The following is a 19,299-nucleotide window of genomic DNA, read 5'->3' as shown; positions in this document are numbered from 1 at the left end:
ATATGGAAGTTGGGTTATTTTGTGCAACTCATGTGTTGAGTCAAAATCCATCAACCCAACATACATCGGTTGACCCAGCACTTGGGTTGTTTGTGCTTCGAACGTCATCAGATCATCACCAGAGTCCACACACCGAGCGCTTGTCACAGCAGAGAACCAGTCTGGTCATCCAACGAGGCAAATAAATAATAAAAGGTTTGTAGCTAGTTACATGTCTAATTCACATTGTCTGTGTTGCGTTACCTATTAAAGTACTATCTTTATATTGTTAGGCTAGTTGGTTAGTTTGGCTAACAACGTAGCTAGCTAACGTTAGCCATTTAGCCGTTATCATGGAAGCATGTATAGCCTACAGCTTATCCGTTTGGTCGGAATTATATTAATGAATTAATGAAACAAGTTCATAATGCCCATGGGCATATGGTCATGTTTATTGAGTTCACCAGGCTAATTTGCCAGCTAGTTTCAAGCTAGCCAGATAATTCGGCAGTTAACAAACTCTCGAGCTAGCTAGCTAGCTAGCTAGATAGTTTACTAGCCAACTGGCTGTCAGTTAGTTGCTTTGCTAGCTATATTATTTTAACTGGCTATAAATGAACGCGCTTGTTTTTCCTGAAGCTTTTAATGTGAAATGTGAAGGCATAATAGTGTATGACTGATTAAAGTATGTAAAAACAGTGAGATAACCTGATATGTCTGACTAAATGCATTTATGTGCATTTATTTAAGTAATGTGGTGACCCACAATAGATAAGAACAAATGCTTATTTAAAATGGCGGCCTGGCAAACGACAAGGGCCACTTGAGTTAAGGGTTAAGAAATATATAATAAAAAGTTTGGGAACCACTGCTGTACTGTTGTACTGACACTCGTGCCCTGAAGGCTATGCTTTGAGCAGCCACAAATATTCTTGTAAAAGGTAAAAACAATTCACATGCATGCAATTTGTCATATGAATTGTATAGGTAGAGAGGAGGATTGTGATGCTAAATAAAATGGCTGTTATCTTCACATTGGATTACATTCTGCTGTTAGTCTGCATTGCTTTTACATGGTGATATCTGAATAGTTAATACAATAGCAATTGTATCTTTGCTTAAGCTCTTTTTGTGTTTGTTTCAGATCAATGGATAGCTTTGTCATTAACACTTTGACAGAGTGCCAGACCTTGTCGAAAGATTTAAAAGGTAAGAAATATGTTTTCCCATCCACAGCATATCAAGTCTGCATTGCTACTAAAGCCCTTTTCAGACATGAATTCTTATGAAATATAATTTTCCTTTTTTTCAATAGCTTCCACGTAATATGTTAAAGTGACTCCAATAGATGAATAGAGCCGGCCACTGGATTCCTGGAGGAAAGGCTGCGGAACGTCAGGAAGCGGCTGAGATCAACCAGCAGGTCGCAGAGCACGGCACAGACACCACCACAAACGCCAGATGATGGCGCTCTCGCAAGGGCTCTCATACCAGGTAATTATTAAACTGAAAAATTATTTGATGAAGCAAAACATCCATATTTCAGTGAATGACAACTTTCTTGTTCTTTTTTACAGACAGTACCATATCAGACGAACGTGGGTCACAGCTTAAAGAATGGTTGAGAAATAATCCTCAGCCCCTCAGCCAGATAGAGACCTACATGCCGAACACAGCAGTCTACAGGGCCAAGTGGATTAGGGACAACAATTGGACCATCGATCAGATCCTCGAAGAGTTCCCTCACCTAATGACCAAAGGCATGGTAGGTATAGGGAAATATGATCTTACATATAAGGATGCATTGTTTATAATGTTGTATTAGTGTGCCACATTGAATTGGTTTTAAAAATGTGTTTTCCATTTTATAGATTGCACAGGCTTGTCCTGCATGGGGATGCTGCATCAAAGTTGTTTGAAACTTGGTCACGTGAAATGCCAGGAGGGGAGTCTAAAATGGTAAAGTTTATTCAAAGTAGAATACTTGCTTGCAAGTAGAGCTCATGGCTCTTAATAGCAGCTTTTTAATAGGAATTTGAATTTGTTCAGTATAGACCTGTTGAATGTTCAGCCAGTTCATTCGTAATTGTTGTTTTGCTCTGAATGTTTTCCTACCTGAGTGATATGAACTGCACCAGTTCCACTATATTGTTGATATAATAATTTTTTTTCAAAGATTCCATTATGTTGTTTTGTTTTTGTATTGTTTAAGTGTTTATTAAATAATATATGCATACATCTAGCATGTATTCTGTTCTAGGTTTGTAGTTTAACAGTTTTATTGCAATTTATTTTCTTAAATTGTACTGTAATGTGTTAGAATTAATCTGGCATATAGGTTAATTTTGCCCAGCATTCGGGTACACTATATAACAAATATGTAGTTGAATCAACCCAGAATTGTAATTAATTTGACCCAGCATTTGGGTACACTATATAACAAATATGTAGTTGAATCAACCCAAAATTATAATTAATTTGACCCAGCATTTGGGTACACTATATAACAAATATGTAGTTGAATCAACCCAGAATTGTAATTAATTTGACCCAGCATTTGGGTACACTATATAACAAATATGTAGTTGAATCAACCCAAAATTATAATTAATTTGACCCAGCATTTGGGTACACTATATAACAAATATGTAATTGAATCAACCCAGAATTGTAATTAATTTGACCCAGCATTTGGGTACACTATATAACAAATATGTAGTTGAATCAACCCAGAATTGTAATTAATTTGACCCAGCATTTGGGTAGAATATTTAACTCATCTGTTGGGTTAAAAATCACCAACCCATCTTGCTGGGTCAAATTAACTACTGTTGGTCCGGTGCAATAGTGATCCAGCGGTTGGGTTATAAAACAACCCAAGTTGGGTTATTTTTAACCCATCATTTTTAAGTGTGTATGATATCAGCCTCTGTTGTTTAAGAGACATGTAAAGGTGTCTGAATGAAAATTGCTGCACTATGTCACATTCACTAACTCAGTAACACTAAGCACTTTTTTGTTGAAATATCCCCCACACATTCGCAATCCCACACTAACCACAAACAATCACGCATACACATCACTCGCCAAAATGGCAACTGGACCCCTATCCAAGGAAGAAATGAAAAAGATCTGGACTTCAACATTTGCACCAGAAAAACCTGAAAAGGACACAATCAGTGGTAGAAAAAACCCCACATCCACCACCAAAACTGCTTCATTCTGCAAAAACCTGCAAGGCAGCAACAAAAAACCCACAACCGGACAAAATCATCACAGGAACAATTACAAGACAACCTACAGATGACCAGAGAACCCCAACCAGCACTTAAGCAGCCCCCCAAAGACCCACGCCTACACCACCGCCAACAGATAGCCATCAAATCCAAAACCATTCAACACCGATCACCTTCAGTAGACAGTTTCATCCAAGAATCCCTCAAGGAGCTAGATTCATTACAGCCCAACACACCACCAGAGGGAGCCACTACACCACAAAGGAATGGCCACAAACCACAAGATACCAAAGCACCAGAGCAAACACCAGCACCCATTCTCCCGTCCACCACGAGCATTACATCAACAGCCACCTATCCAACCAACAGCCACCTATCCAACCAACAGCCACCTATCCAACCAACAGCACTACTGAAACCAAGGTCCTAGCAACATTACTGGAACTAATACAACTACTATTCACAGAATTAAATAACAACATTGGCTGTGTCTCAAACCGCCTACTTGCACAATTCAAAAATGTGTCTCTGTGTGAGTGTGTCTGTTTGTGTGTGTCTGTGCCTGTGTGTGTGTGTCTTTGTGTGTGTCTCTGTGTGAGTCATTTTGTAATATCTCAAGGAGAGAATGACCAACAGGCCATGTAGGCGGTGTGGCACTTTTAATTAAACAGGGCGTAGAACATACGGAAACACTTTTCAACCTTACACAACAAAAACTCACCAATAATGAGAACATTGCCACCACTGTGTTTTTAAACACATCCTTCACTCTTCTCATAGCATCAGTATACTGCCCCCCTGGAGTACAACCTTCTGAAAAACTAATCAAGACCATCACCAATAATAACAGAAATGTGCTCCTACTGGGTGATTTTAATGCCAAACATAAGGACTTTAACTGCAAAACCACAAATAAATCAGGAACAACACTTAAAAGAAATACTGGAAACTACTAACCTCACTATCCTGAATAATGACATACCCACTCACATTCACTCAGCCTACCCAACCATGGACATTCTGACCTACTCACATTCACTCAGCCTACCCTACCTCAGCCTACCCAATCATGGACATACTGACCCACTCACATTCACTCAACCTACCCTACCATGGACATACTGACCCTCTCACATTCACTACAGCCTACCCTACCATGGACATACTGACCCACTCGCATTCACTCAACCTACCCTACCATGGACATACTGACCCTCTCACATTCACTACAGCCTACCCTACCATGGACATACTGACCCACTCACATTCACTCAACCTACCCTACCATGGACATACTGACCCTCTCACATTCACTACAGCCTACCCTACCATGGACATACTAACCACTCACATTCACTCAGCCTACCCTACCATGAACATACTGACCCACTCACATTTACTCAGCCTACCCTAACATGGACACACTGACCCACTCACATTTATTAAGCCTACCCTACCATGGACATACTAACCACTCACATTCACTCAGCCTACCCTACCATGAACATACTGACATACTCACATTCACTACAGCCTACCCTACCATGGACACACTGGACCTGGCACTCTCATCACCAGGGACTTCATGTATAAACGCTGCGTACGCACCAAAAGCTTGCGTACAAAATGAACCTAAATTGAGAATGTTCGGAAAGTCTTGTCTGGCTCTGTAACGTGATGAATTATAAGTGAAAAGTGCCAAAACTCACCAACGTTACAAAATAAGGTTTCCACTTCACTTAATGGCATACGTCTGTGACGTTGTCCATGAAAAAACATGATTATATCTGCTGATGTAAACCTAAGTGGTTGTCTGTTGTTGGACTTCTGTGCTAGTCATGGACTGTCTATAACGAACACCATGTTCCAACATAGGGATGCTCATAGGTGTACTTGGTACCAGAGCACCCTAGGCCGAAGGTCAATGATCGATTTCATAATCGTTTGTTGGTAACCTTGGTAACCTTGTTACTCAATCCGTCAGCTCTTCTGATTTTATATTATTAAAGGTATCTGAACAAAGGTGCTTATTTATTTGCAAGTTAAAAATAAGTCTTGAGTTAGTAGAAGTTATGAGTCTTATGTCTGGGAAATGAAGTCAAAAAGTAGAGTGAATTCAAACACACACACAGAGACACACACAGACACACACACACACACACACAGAGACACACACACACACACACAGACACAAACAAAGACACACACACACAAACACACAGAGACAAAACACACACACACACACACACACACACACACACACACACACACACATACAGACAAACACACACAAACAATCATTAATAATGTTTAAAGTGAATTAATGTGTTATGGAAACCAACACGTTGTATTAAAGCTGCTCCTTATCTCTTGTTTAGATAAATTAAAGCAGTATTTGTCGGATTAAAGTTCGTAAAGGCAGTTTGAGACATTTCAACATCGACATGTTGACGTGTAAATGTGTTGTGATGGTCAGATAAACGCTGTGATAATCATCTTTACTTCAGAATGAAGGTGATGGTGATTTTGGGGCTGTTTTTTTTGCTTAATACTGGACTAATGTCAAAGATTGTTGTTCCCATCACTCACTTAGACACAGAAACCTGATGGAGTTACCCTTTAAGTTAATGATCTTTTTATCTGTTGGTTTTTGTTCCAGGGTCAAAGGTCGTCCAGATCACCTGATGCATCCTGAACGTCTGTCGGAGCGACACACTACAAACAACATAAAGATAGACTGTACATGTTCTTATTTAGGATACAAAAGTGTGAAAAACTTCAATAAAAGCAACAAACAAAAGACGCTTAAACCTGAAAATTGCTCTCATTGCACACACACACACACACACACACACACACACACACACACACACACACACACACACACACACACACACACACACAGACACACACACACACAGAGACACACACACACAGAGACACACACATGCACACACACAAACACACAGAGACACAGACACACACAGAGAGACACACACACAGAGACACACACATGCACACACACACACGCACGCACACACACAGAGACACACACACACAGAGACACACACACACAGAGACACAGACACACACACAGAGAGACACACACAGAGACACACACACACACACACACAGACACACACACACACACACACACACACACACACACACACGCACACAAACATTAATAATGTTGAATTCATGTGTTATGGAAACCAACACGTTGTATTAAAGCTGCTCCTTATCTCTTCTTTAGATAAATTAAAGCAGTATTTGTCAGTTTAAAGTTCTTAAAGGCAGTTTAAGACATTTCAACATTGACATGTTGACGTGTAAATGTGTTGTGATGGCCAGATTAACTCTGTGATAATCATCTTTACTTCAGAAGAAGGGAGGAAACATGAGATAGTGTGAAGATAACGCTTCTGAGGAACTCAACAGATGTTTCCCACCCGTTATACGTTTCTCTTAAAGGGTAACGTCAGCATTTGTGTCTAAGTGACTGATGGGAACAACAATCTTTGACATCGGTCCAGTATTAAGGGAGTTTCTGTCAGTCAGTGTCCACTAAAAGTTCTGTTGTTGCCGCTTACAGACTCAGATTATTATTCTAAGTGTCTGACAACATTATGGGATGGATCCCTACAGAGATAGACCTTTTAGTTAAAGAGTAAGATCCTTTTAGTTTAACATGAAACAGCCCCGAAATCACCATCACCAAACTCCACCAGACTCCATGTAAATAATCAGGACTTTTAGCGTGTATAGAGTCAGCATATCTCCACCAGACTCCATGTAAATAATCAGGACTTTTAGTGTGTATAAAGCCAGCATATCTCCACCAGACTCCATGTAAATTATCAAGACTTTTAATTCAATTCAATTCAATTTTATTTATAGTATCAAATCATAACAAAAGTTATCTTGAGACACTTTACAGATAGAGTAGGTCTAGACCACACTCTATAAATTCCAAAACCCCAACAATTACAGTAATTCCCTCAAGAGCAAGCATTAGCAGTGGCTATTGCGACAGTGGCAAGAAAAAACTCCCTTTTAGGAAGAAACCTCGGCAGACCCAGACTCTTGGTAGGAGTAAACTCCCCAGAGCTAGATTAGTAACAAGCAAGCATTTCTTGGACAGGATGCATACAAAAGTAACAAGTAGAGATGAGAGAGCAGCTCAGTGTGTCTTAGGGAGGAACAGCCTCCCCGGCAGTCTAGAATTGTAATAGCATAACTTAAGAGAGGCAGGTTAAAGAGAGGTGCCTGGTCGGGCTAGAACTCTCCCCAACCGGATCGGGCTGTACTGGCCTGCCTCCCTCTACTCTCGCTCGATTATTAATTATACAGTATATAAACTGATGACTACGAGGAGAAGCAGGTGGGCCGGGTTAGGCGGACGCTGCAACTCCTCACTCCTTAACTATAAGCTTTATCAAAGAGGAGGGTTTTCAGTTTACTCTTAAATGTGGTGACGGTGTCTGCTCCTCGAACCCAGACTGGGAGCTGGTTCCACAATACTGGAGCCTGATAGCTGAAGGCTCTGGCCCCCAGTCTACTTCCAGAGACTCTAGGAACCATAAGTAGCCCCGCATTCTGGGAGCGCAGTGCTCTAGTGGGACAATAAGGTACTATGAGCTCTTCTAAGTATGATGGTGCTTGACCATTTAGAGCTTTGTAAGTCAGGAGGAGGATTTTAAATTCGATCCTAGATTTCACTGGAAGCCAATGCAGAGAAGCTAATACAGGAGAAATATGATCTCTTCTCTTAGTTCTCGTCAGAACACGTGCTGCAGCATTCTGGATCAGCTGGAGAGTCTTAAGGGACTTATTTGGGCAACCTGATAATAAGGAATTGCAGTAATCTAGTCTAGAAGTAACGAATGCATGGACTAGTTTTTCAGCATCGTTTTGAGACAGGATATTCCTAATTTTGGCAATGTTACGAAGATGGAAATAGGCTGTTCTTGAGGTTTGTTTTAAGTGATCGTTGAAGGATATATCCTGATCAAAAATAACTCCTAGATTTCTGACAGCAGTGCTGGAGGCCAGGGTAATACCATCCAGAGTAACTATATCTTTCGAAAACGAAGTTCGGTGGTGCGTTGGTCCTATCACAATAACTTCAGTTTTGTCTGAGTTTAACATCAGGAAATTGCGGGTCATCCAGGATTTTATATCCTCAATACACGTTTGAAGTCTTGCTAACTGACCACTTTCATCTGGCTTAATTGACAGATATAATTGGGTATCGTCTGCGTAACAGTGATAGTTAATCGAGTGTTTCCTAATAATATTACCTAGAGGAAGCATATATAAGGAGAATAGAATTGGTCCAAGCACTGAGCCTTGAGGAACGCCATGGCTAACTTTAGCGTGCTTGGAGGGTTTATCATTAACATTAACAAATTGGGATCGTTCAGAGAAATAGGACTTAAACCAGCTTAGTGCGATTCCTTTAATGCCAACTAAGTGTTCCAGTCTCTGTAACAGGATTGTATGGTCAATAGTGTCAAATGCAGCACTAAGATCTAGTAGAACAAGAATGGAGACAAATCCTTTGTCTGCAGCAGTTAGAAGGTCGTTAGTAATTTTCACCACTGCCGTCTCTGTGCTATGATTCTTTCTAAATCCTGATTGAAAATCATCAAATAAACTGTTGCTATGTAGAAAATCACATAACTGATTAGCAACCACCTTCTCAAGGATCTTGGAGAGAAAGGGAAGGTTAGATATAGGTCTATAGTTTGCTAAGACCTCAGGATCTAGGGTGGGTTTTTTCAGAAGAGGTTTTATCACAGCAATTTTAAATGACCGCGGTACATAACCTGTTAGTAAGGACATATTGATCATATCTAATAATGAAGTGTTTACCACGGGTAACGCTTCTTTGAGTAGCCTCGTTGGGATGGGGTCTAAGAGACAGGTAGACGGCTTAGCTGAGGATATCTTTAACATTAATTGTTGAAGGTCTATAGGATAAAAGCAGTCCAAGTATATGTCGGGAGTCGTCGTTCTTTCTAGCGGTCCTGCATTTAAAGATGAATTGTTAGAAGTTAAGGGCAAAAGATGATGAATTTTATCTCTAATTGTTATAATTTTATCATTGAAGAAGCTCATGAAGTCATCACTACTCAGAGCTAGAGGAATAGATGGCTCAGTAGAGCTGTGGCTATCTGTCAGCCTGGCTACAGTGCTGAAAAGAAACCTTGGGTTGTTCTTGTTTTCTTCTATTAATGATGAGTAATAGTCTGATCTGGCCTTTCTTAGGGCCTTCCTGTAGGTTTTCAGACTGTCTTGCCATTCCAAACGGGATTCCTCCACTTTGGTGGAGCGCCACTTACTTTCGATGTTTCGTGAGATTTGTTTTAATTTGCGAGTTTGGGAGTTATACCAAGGAGCTATTTTCCTTTGCTTTATCGTCTTCTTTATTAGAGGAGCGACAGAGTCTAAGGTCGTCCGTAGGCAAGTTGTAGCACCGTCTACAAATGTATCAATTTGAGAGGGACTGAGTTTAACGTAGGGGTCCTCTGTTATGTTAAGGCACGACATAGACTGGAATGCTGTAGGAATATTTTCCTTAAATTTAGCTATAGCACTGTCAGATAGGCATCTAGTGTTTTAAAGCTGCTATCTGGTTTAGTATGGTCAGGTAACAAGAATTCAAAAGTAATTAAAAAATGATCTGATAATACCAGATTCTGCGGAAATATTATTAAATCCTCAATTTCAATACCATATGCCAGCACAAGGTCGAGGGTGTGGTTAAAACAGTGCGTCGCCTTGTGCACACTCTGACTGAAACCGATTGAATCCAGTAATGAGTTGAAAGCAGTAGTAAGGCTATCGTTGTCAACGTCCACATGGATATTAAAATCACCTACAATAAGTACTTGGTCTGATTTAAGGACTACCCATGATAAAAACTCTGAGAATTCAGATAAAAATTCAGAATCCGGACCTGGAGCTCGGTAGACAACAACAAATATAGTTGGCTGTACTGATTTCCGTGTTGGATGTTGAAGATTAAGAACAAGGCTTTCGAAGGAGTTATAATTCGTGTATATATATAATTATTTATATTTATAAATAATTATTTATTAAATTAAATAAATTTATTTTATTTAATTATTTATCCATCCATCCATCCATCCATCTTAGTCCGCTTATCCGGTGTCGGGTCGCTGGGGAGCAGCTCCAGCAGGGGACCCCAAACTTCCCTTTCCCGAGCAACATTAACCAGCTCCGACTGGGGATCGAGGCGTTCCCAGGCCAGGTTGGAGATATAATCCCTCCACCTAGTCCTGGGTCTTCCCGAGGCCTCCTCCCAGCTGGACGTGCCTGGAACACCTCCCTAGGGAGGCGCCCAGGGGCATCCTTACCAGATGCCCGAACCACCTCAACTGGCTCCTTTCGACGCAAAGGAGCAGCGGCTCTACTCCGAGCTCCTCACGGATGAGTGAGCTTCTCACCCTATCTCTAAGGGAGACGCCAGCCACCCTCCTGAGGAAACCCATTTCAGCCGCTTGTACCCTGGATCTCGTTCTTTCGGTCATGACCCAGCCTTCATGACCATAGGTGAGGGTAGGAACGAAAACTGACCGGTAGATCGAGAGCTTTGCCTTCTGGCTAAGCTCTCTTTTCGTCACAACGGTGCGATAGATTGAATGCAATACCGCACCCGCTGCGCCCGATTCTCCGACCAATCTCCCGCTCCATTGTCCCCTCACTCGCGAACACAACCCCAAGATACTTGAACTCCTTCACTTGGGGTAAGGACTCATTCCCTACCTGGAGAAGGCATTCCATCGGTTTCCTGCTGAGAACCATGGCCTCAGATTTAGAGGTGCTGATCCTCATCCCAACCGCTTCACACTCGGTTGCGAACCCGATCCAGTGAGTGCTGAAGGTCGCAGGCCGATGATGCCATCAGGACCACATCATCTGCAAAGAGCAGCGATGAGATCCCCAGCCCACCAAACTGCAACCCCTCCCCACCCCGACTACGCCTCGATATCCTGTCCATAAATACTACAAACAGGATTGGTGACAAAGCGCAGCCCTGGCGGAGGCCAACCCTCACCTGAAAAGAGTCCGACTTACTACCGAGAACCCGGACACAGCTCTCGCTTTGGTTGTACAGAGATTGGATGGCCCTGAGAAGAGACCCCCTCACCCCATACTCCCGCAGCACCTCCCACAGTATCTCCCGGGGACCCGGTCATACGCCTTCTCCAAATCCACAAAACACATGTAGACCGGTTGGGCATACTCCCAGGCTCCCTCCAGGATCCTTGCGAGAGTGAAGAGCTGGTCCGTTGTTCCACCGACCAGGACGGAATCCGCATTGTTCCTCCTCAACCCGAGGTTCGACTATTGGCCGAACCCTCCTTTCCAGCACCTTGGAGTAGACTTTACCAGGGAGGCTGAGAAGTGTGATACCCCTATAATTGGCACACACCCTTAGGTCCCCTTTTAAAAAGGGGAACCACCACCCCAGTCTGCCACTCCTTTGGCACCGTCCCAGACTTCCACGCAATGTTGAAAAGGCGTGTCAACCAGGACAGCCCCTCCACACCCAGAGCCTTGAGCATTTCTGGACGGATCTCATCAATCCCGGGGCTTTGCCACTGTGTAGTTGTTTGACTACATCAGTGACTTCCGCCTGGGAAATCGACGACAGTCCCCCATTATCCTCCAGCTCTGCCTCTAACATAGAGGGCGTATTAGTCGGATTCAGGAGTTCTGCAAAGTGCTCCTTCCACCGCCCTATTACCTCCTCAGTTGAGGTCAACAGTGTCCCATCCTTACTGTACACAGCTTGGATGGTTCCCCCCCCCCCTCCTGAGGTGGCGAACAGTTTTCCAGAAGCACTTTGGTGCCGACCGAAAGTCCTTCTCCATGTCTTCTCCAAACTTCTCCCACACCCGCTGCTTTGCCTCTTTCACGGCAGAGGCTGCAGCCCTTCGGGCCCTTCGGTACCCTGCAACTGCCTCCGGAGTCCTCCGGGATAACATATCCCGGAAAGACTCCTTCTTCAGTCGGACGGCTTCCCTGACCACCGTTGTCCACCACGGTGTTCGTGGGGTTACCGCCCCTTGAGGCACCTAAGACCCTAAGACCACAGCTCCTCGCTGCAGCTTCAGCAATGGAAACTTTGAACATTGTCCACTCGGGTTCAATGCCCCCAGCCCTCCACAGGGATGCACGAAAAGCTCCGCCCGGAGGTGTGAGTTGAAAGTCTGTTGGACAGGGGCCTCCTCCAGACGTTCCCAATTTACCCGCACTACACGTTTGGGCTTACCAGGTCTGTCCAGAGTCTTCCCCCACCCTCTGACCCAACTCACCACCAGATGGTGATCGGTTGACAGCTCTGCCCCTCTCTTCACCCGAGTGTCCAAAACATACGGCCTCAGATCAGATGAAACGATTATGAAATCGATCATTGACCTTCGGCCTAGGGTGCTCTGGTACCAGGTACACTTATGAGCATCCCTATGTTCGAACATGGTGTTCGTTATAGACAATCCATGACTAGCACAGAAGTCCAACAACAAACAACCACTCTGGTTTAGATCAGGAGGCCGTTCCTCCCAATCACGCCCTCCAGGTGTCTCCATCATTGCCCACGTGTGCGTTGAAGTCCCCCAGCAGAACAATGGAGTCCCCCACTGGAGCCCCATGCAGGACTCCAGTCAAGGTCTCCAAGAAGGCCGAATACTCCGAACTCCTGTTTGGTGCATATGCACAAACAACAGTCAGAGTTTTCCCCCCCACAACCCGCAGGCGTAGGGAGGCGACCCTCTCGTCCACTGGGGTAAACTCCAACACAGCGGCGCTCAGCCGGGGACTTGTGAGTATCCCACACCCGCCCGGCGCCTCACACCCTGGGCAACTCCGGAGAAGAAAAGAGTCCAACCCCTATCCAGGAGTATGGTTCCAGAACCAAGACTGTGCGTAGAGGTAAGCCCCACCAGATCTAACCGGTAGCGCTCCACCTCCCGCACCAGTTCCGGCTCCTTCCCCCAGAGAGGTGACGTTCCACGCCCCCAGAGCCAGCGTCTGCTGCCCGGGTCTGGTCCGCCGAGGCCCCTGACCTTCACTGCCACCCATGTGGCATCGCACCCGACCCCAACGGTTCCTCCCACAGGTGGTGGGCCCATGGGATGGAGAGGGAGTTGCCACATAGCTTGTTCGGGCTGTGCCCGGCCGGGCTCCGTGGCAAACCCGGCCACCAGGCGCTCGCCGACGAGCCCACCGTCTGGGCCTGGCTCCAGACGGGGGCCCCGGGCTTCCTCCGGGCAGGGTCACTCCATCTCTGCTTAGCTTTTTCATTGGGGTTTTTGAACCATTCTTTGTCTGGCCCCTCACCTGAGACCACTTTGCCTTGGGAGACCCTACCAGGAGCACAAAGCTCCAGACAACACAGCCCTCAGGTTCACAGAGACACACAAACCTCTCCACCACGATAAGGTGATGGTTCACGGAGAGAATTATTTATATTTATATTATTATTATAATTATATAATATTATAATATATAATTTTAGTGTGTATAGAGCCAGCATATCTCCACCAGACTCCATGTAAATAATCCACCAGAGTGGTGATTGTTGGAACAGTGGAAAGATGAACCAAGATGGCAGAAACCTGATGGAGTTACCCTTTAGGTTATTGATCTTTTTATCTGTGTGTTTTTGTTACAGGGTCAAAGGTCGTCCAAATGTCCTGATGCATCCTGAACATCTGCCGGAGCGACACACTACTAAATAGGCTATATGAACAAAATCTAGTATCTCAATATTTATAGCAATTTTGACAATAATTAGACTATATCCTTTAAAAAAGTGTTTTTAAAAGTCTGAGTAACTTCATCACTGATGAAAAAATGGGCTCAATGTTGAAAGAAAACAGTTCTTATTTATTTTCTTTAAAATGTAAGTATTCAAGTTAAAACAATTCAAAGACATACAAAATCCTAATTGAACTAATGTAGAAACATTGAACTCTGAGTCAACATTCAGTTGGAGACCTCTGTTGCAATGTAAATTGTGAAACCTTCACTTTTACAGAAAATGATGTTAGACGAGTATCAGCCAATCAGAACTCACCATGACATGCAGCAGCCTCAAGCAGAAGAGTCTCAGGCTCCGGGCCAGTCCCCTTAAATCTAAGGCACTCCTTTGATAAGTCAACAGGCAGAAACAGACCATAATAAGTTCAAGTTCAAGTGTATTGTCATGTGCATTTAAAAGTACAAAGTACAGAGAGAATGCAATGAAATGTGCTTTGCCCTGCTCCTCTCTTCTCATAAATACTATCAAAATAATTAGAATAAAATATAATAAAATGACCTGAATACGTAGTACAAGATACACACACAGCCACAGACACACCCCCCCCCCCCTGATGCTGAGATAAAGAAGTCATGTGTGATACCAGATAAAGAGCAGCAGCTGATGAGGGTTAGAGGTGTAGAGAGTATATGAGCTGAGTGGTGTCAGTGTTTGTCGACCTCGGAGCAGAATGGCTGCAGTCACAGAGCTCTCCTTCCTGCTGTTTGCTCTCATCAACTACATCCATGCTCAAGAACTGATCACCTTCCTACAGGAAGGAGAATCTTACTCCTTCAAGCTCCCCGAGAACACCACCTCCTGCCTGATCTCCAGATGTGTTGGTGAGGAGAAGCTTGTCCTGTGGAACACCTCTGACCTCTGGTCCAACAGCTCCTCAGTACCTCAACACCTGAAACAACGACTTGTCAGCTCGGTGGAAACTTCTTCTTACACCATCCTCAGCCTGACCCATTCAGACTCCGGCCGGTACCGAGAGGAGTGTTGGACTGAGGGCAACGTGACGCATGACAACAACTTCACTATTACTGTTTGTACTTCAACAGATTGGAGCGGTGATCCCATTTTAGTGAGACTTGGAGAAACAGTGGACGTGCCATGTGAGGGAGCAGCTGATAATCTGGATATCCAGTGGCTCAAATGGGACTCTAGGTATGATTATGGAACATGGAGCAGAGTTTTTGGGGACAAGACGACATCAGTGATGGACAATGTTAGAGGAAGATACCAAGTGGTGACAAACACATCAGCTCTTCGTGTTTCCAGCATCACAACAAAAGACTTTATAGCCTACAACTGTCTGGTGATGAACCAACAGCAGTGTGTTAGCGGTTACATTATAGAGTTGAGACCACAGTATGAGATAATCTACGGCTCAGTGGGAGAGAGCGCTGTGTTGCCGTGCTCTATCACTGACTCCACTGATGAACAGCCCCCACGTTGGACTAAAATGAAACCGCTCTACTCTGACCTAGAACTACACAACCAGACTGATCCTTCAGTAGACCAAAACCACTCGCTGGTGTTTTCATCTCTAATGTTAAATCACTCAGGTCAGTACTACTGTTATGCCTCTAAGAGATATCAACATTATCATCTTCATGTGTGTCCCAAATTTGGCCCCCCTGCTGTAGAGCTCTTCTCAGAGGGAGAAGAAGTCACTCTCAGATGCAGAGATTGGAGAAAGGGTAAGAGGCATGTTTGGTTTATCAAGTCTAACAGAACAGAGGGAAGAATCTTTAGTGTAGAGTCTGATCAGAGAATGAGCAGAGTGAGCTGGTACGATAATAATGGTACCCTGGTTATCTCTAATATCTCAGTGGGAGACGCAGGGGAGTACTGGTGTGTAGTTTATAAATATGATTATCAGTGTGAGTCAACAGAGAGAACTGTGTTAGTGGGGCTTTAATACAGCCTGGTATACACTGGCTTTAAAACAAGGGATGGGACACATTCATGCTGAGAAAACATTTAAACTACAACACAAAAGACAAAAACGACAAATGATGGGAAATAAGACATAAATACCCAATAATTATTATTATAATAACATAAAATAGGTTTTGAATGTTAGAAGTGAACATCTGTCTGTATTAGTATGTTGTGTATATATGTAGATGATATTGTATACATGATATTGTATACATATTGAGTTAGTTGATCTTTTCTTGACTGTGTGTGTGTTCCAGATGTATTGTTTTAAATCTAAAGATTATGTGATGTTGTATATTATACATGAAGGAATATGAATTGTCTTTAATGCATTTTTAATAGTTGTATCTTGCAGTGTTGTAAGTGTTATAAACTTGTTATTATATCTTGGTCTGTATCTATAATCTATCGTCTGTTTAATAAACATTATTAATGAACTATAAAACTTGTTCTGATTGTGATTTCTGATTAATTATTATAAGCAACTTATCTCTGGGTCTGTAAAATGTTTCTTATGTTAACTTTCAGTAAGTAAAGTTGATTTCTAGAGCACATTTAAACACATTAATCTGACCAAAGTACTGAATAAAAGAACTTTAAATGTAATAATCAAAACCCAAAAAGAAGATCCCAACACCAACAACAAGCAGCAGTTCCCATTATTATTATTATTATTATTATTATTATTATTATTATTATTATTATATATATATATATATATATATATATATATATATATATATATATATATATATATATATATCATTATAAAGTTAATTAAATAAAATGTGTTGTACTTTGTCTCACTCACCACTGAGTCTCACTTCATGTCCCGCCCACAACACTATCTGGTTGGTAGATGTTAGACGAGTAACAGCCAATCAACACTCACCACGACATGCAGCAGCCTCAAGCAGAAGAGTCTCAGGCTCCGGGCCAGTCCCCCGAAATATAGTGATCTCCTTTAATGAGTCAAGAGGCAGAAAACAGACCATAATAAGTTCAAGTTCAAGTGTATGGTCATGTGTATTTAAAAGTACAAAGTACAGAGAGAATGCAATGAAATGTGCTTTGCCCTGCTCCTCTCTTCTCATAAATACTATCAATATAATTTGAATAAAATATAATAAAATGACCTGAATACGTAGTACAATCTAATATGTGTAGCAACATACACACACACACAAATACTAGGGGTGGGGGGAAAAAAATCGATACAGCATAGTATCGCTATATTTTCTGTGGCAATACTGTATCGATACACAGATGCAAAGTATCGATCTTTTATGATATATGTGTTGGTCAGTTTGTCTGCTTGACAATCTGATTTTGCAGCAATACAACTGAAGTGAGATGAACAAACAGAGAAATGTATCTTTTAGATAAAACAGATGTTGAGAAAGTTTCCTTTTGGGGACATCATTTGAAATTGGGAAAAATTTGAGGTTGGAAAAAAGGTAATACATTGCAATATATCGCAGATTATTGCAATATGTTTGAAATCGCAATAATATCGTATCGTGACGTAAGTATCGTGGTGATATCGTATCGTAAGGCCTCTGGTGATTCCCACCCCTAACAAAATACACACACACACACACACACACACACACACACACACACACACACACACACCATCAGGATCCTTCACCATCTATAGCAACCCCCCCAAAGACCCACGCCTACACCACCGCGAACAGCTAGCCATCATATCCAAAACCATCAAAACCTATCACCTTCAGGGGCCAGTTGTTCAAAACATTTAATCTGGATCAAAATGATGAAATGATCTGGATTTGGAAATCCTATTCTTTGCTATTCAGGATCAGGTAATCCGTCTTACTTTTATGACAGTTTTCAAAGCAACATTGGACTGGATCACCCGTATCCAGATACACAGTTTTCAAGATTACCAAATCCAGATTACCAGTGCTCTAAATGGGACCACATATCACAATGTTGGCTACCAGCTATGTTAAGAACAGGTAGAAGAGCCAACATGGGGTCACTGTAAATTATATACTGAATAGCTTAATTGGTAGGCTATGTCTACTTTATGTACTTTATCACTGTTACAACGGTTACACAAGTCAAGTGCAAATTATAAATAAAAGTATATACACTAAATTATACAAATGTATTATTTGACCAATTTTAAAGTTTTACTACATTTTATTCCTGGAATCCACCTTGAAATCCCCCTGTTGGGATCAGGATAATCCTGTTATTTTGGATCAAAGTTATCCAAATCCTAGTGACAAGTTTTGAACAACACAAACTGAAGGTTTGATCCAGATTAAAACTAGGATTGGATTCCGTGATCTAATCTGATTTCAGATTCTTTCTTTCCCTTCTGAACAACCCATTTTCAAGATTTTATCCAAAATCCGATCAGCTTACCTTTGAACAACTGGCCCCTTCAGTAGACAGTTTCATCCAAGAAACACTCAAGGAGCTAGATTCAAAACAGCCCAACACACCATCAGAGGGAGCCACTACACCACAAAGGAATGGCCACAAACCACAAGATACCAAAGCAAACACCAGCACCCATTCTCCCGTCCAGCACCAGCGTTACAGCAACAGCCACCTATCCAACCAACAGCCCTACTGAAACCAAGGTCCTAGCAACATTACTGGAACTAATAAAACTACTATTCACAGGATTAAATAACAACATTGGCTGTGTCTCAAACCGCCTACTTGCACAATTCAAACATGTGTGTGTCTTTTCAAATCATCTGTTAACGTAGCCATTCAACAAATCCCCCACATTATCCTGTGGCTTTCTTGTGCACATATTTAACATCCAATACTGCGCTGATTTATATGCTATAGCTACAACCATCAATACACCATTCTCTATTGTTTAAAACCATACCATTTACTTCACAAACATGACCGGTTATAATAACCACGCAACACATATGTCTTTGTTAACTACGTGTGTTTATTGAGAGTAAAAGTTAACAGAGGGTAAATTATAATCTTGGTCTTACCAGCATGTGCTCTCATTGTTTTATAAAGGAAAATTTGCCGCAATTCTCAGGTTTAAATGACGCTAGGACTTCCGGGGTAACAGGAAGTGACCCGAATTTTGAGTAATACATGTATTAGCCATCAAGATATCTTGTGGCTTGGTGAAATGTTTGTGTGAATCATATACGTAAATCATTAATCACTTCATAAATACATTCATTTTGGCTGTTTTAAAGTTCGCATGGCATGAAAATGTCACTTTATGAGTTTTTTTTAACATTAATATAGGTATAAATTTCGGGAAAGAGACTTCAGATA

The 19,299-nt window shown here is 42.3% G+C and overlaps 2 long non-coding RNA genes across 2 annotated transcripts in view; one reads left to right on the top strand and one right to left on the bottom strand.

Moving 5' to 3' along the window:
* Positions 1 to 1,466, top strand: part of LOC114551070 (uncharacterized) — a 1,530-nt gene extending 64 nt beyond the window's left edge. Inside the window, exons 1-3 of the long non-coding RNA XR_003691828.1 lie at positions 1 to 195; positions 1,124 to 1,188; positions 1,295 to 1,466. The exon at positions 1 to 195 is cut by the window's left edge and continues 64 nt beyond it. This is a non-coding gene — a long non-coding RNA (uncharacterized LOC114551070). The remainder of the gene's footprint in view (positions 196 to 1,123; positions 1,189 to 1,294) is intronic.
* Positions 1 to 19,083, bottom strand: part of LOC114551071 (uncharacterized) — a 21,138-nt gene extending 2,055 nt beyond the window's left edge. Inside the window, exons 1-2 of the long non-coding RNA XR_003691829.1 lie at positions 19,002 to 19,083; positions 16,895 to 16,964 (exon numbers count right to left, since the gene is read on the bottom strand). This is a non-coding gene — a long non-coding RNA (uncharacterized LOC114551071). The remainder of the gene's footprint in view (positions 1 to 16,894; positions 16,965 to 19,001) is intronic.
* Positions 19,084 to 19,299: the final 216 nt, after the last annotated feature.

Source organism: Perca flavescens, chromosome 24, assembly GCF_004354835.1.
Source record: "Perca flavescens isolate YP-PL-M2 chromosome 24, PFLA_1.0, whole genome shotgun sequence".
In the NCBI taxonomy this organism is placed as follows: domain Eukaryota; kingdom Metazoa; phylum Chordata; class Actinopteri; order Perciformes; family Percidae; genus Perca; species Perca flavescens.
This window is presented reverse-complemented; position numbering and strand designations above follow the sequence as displayed.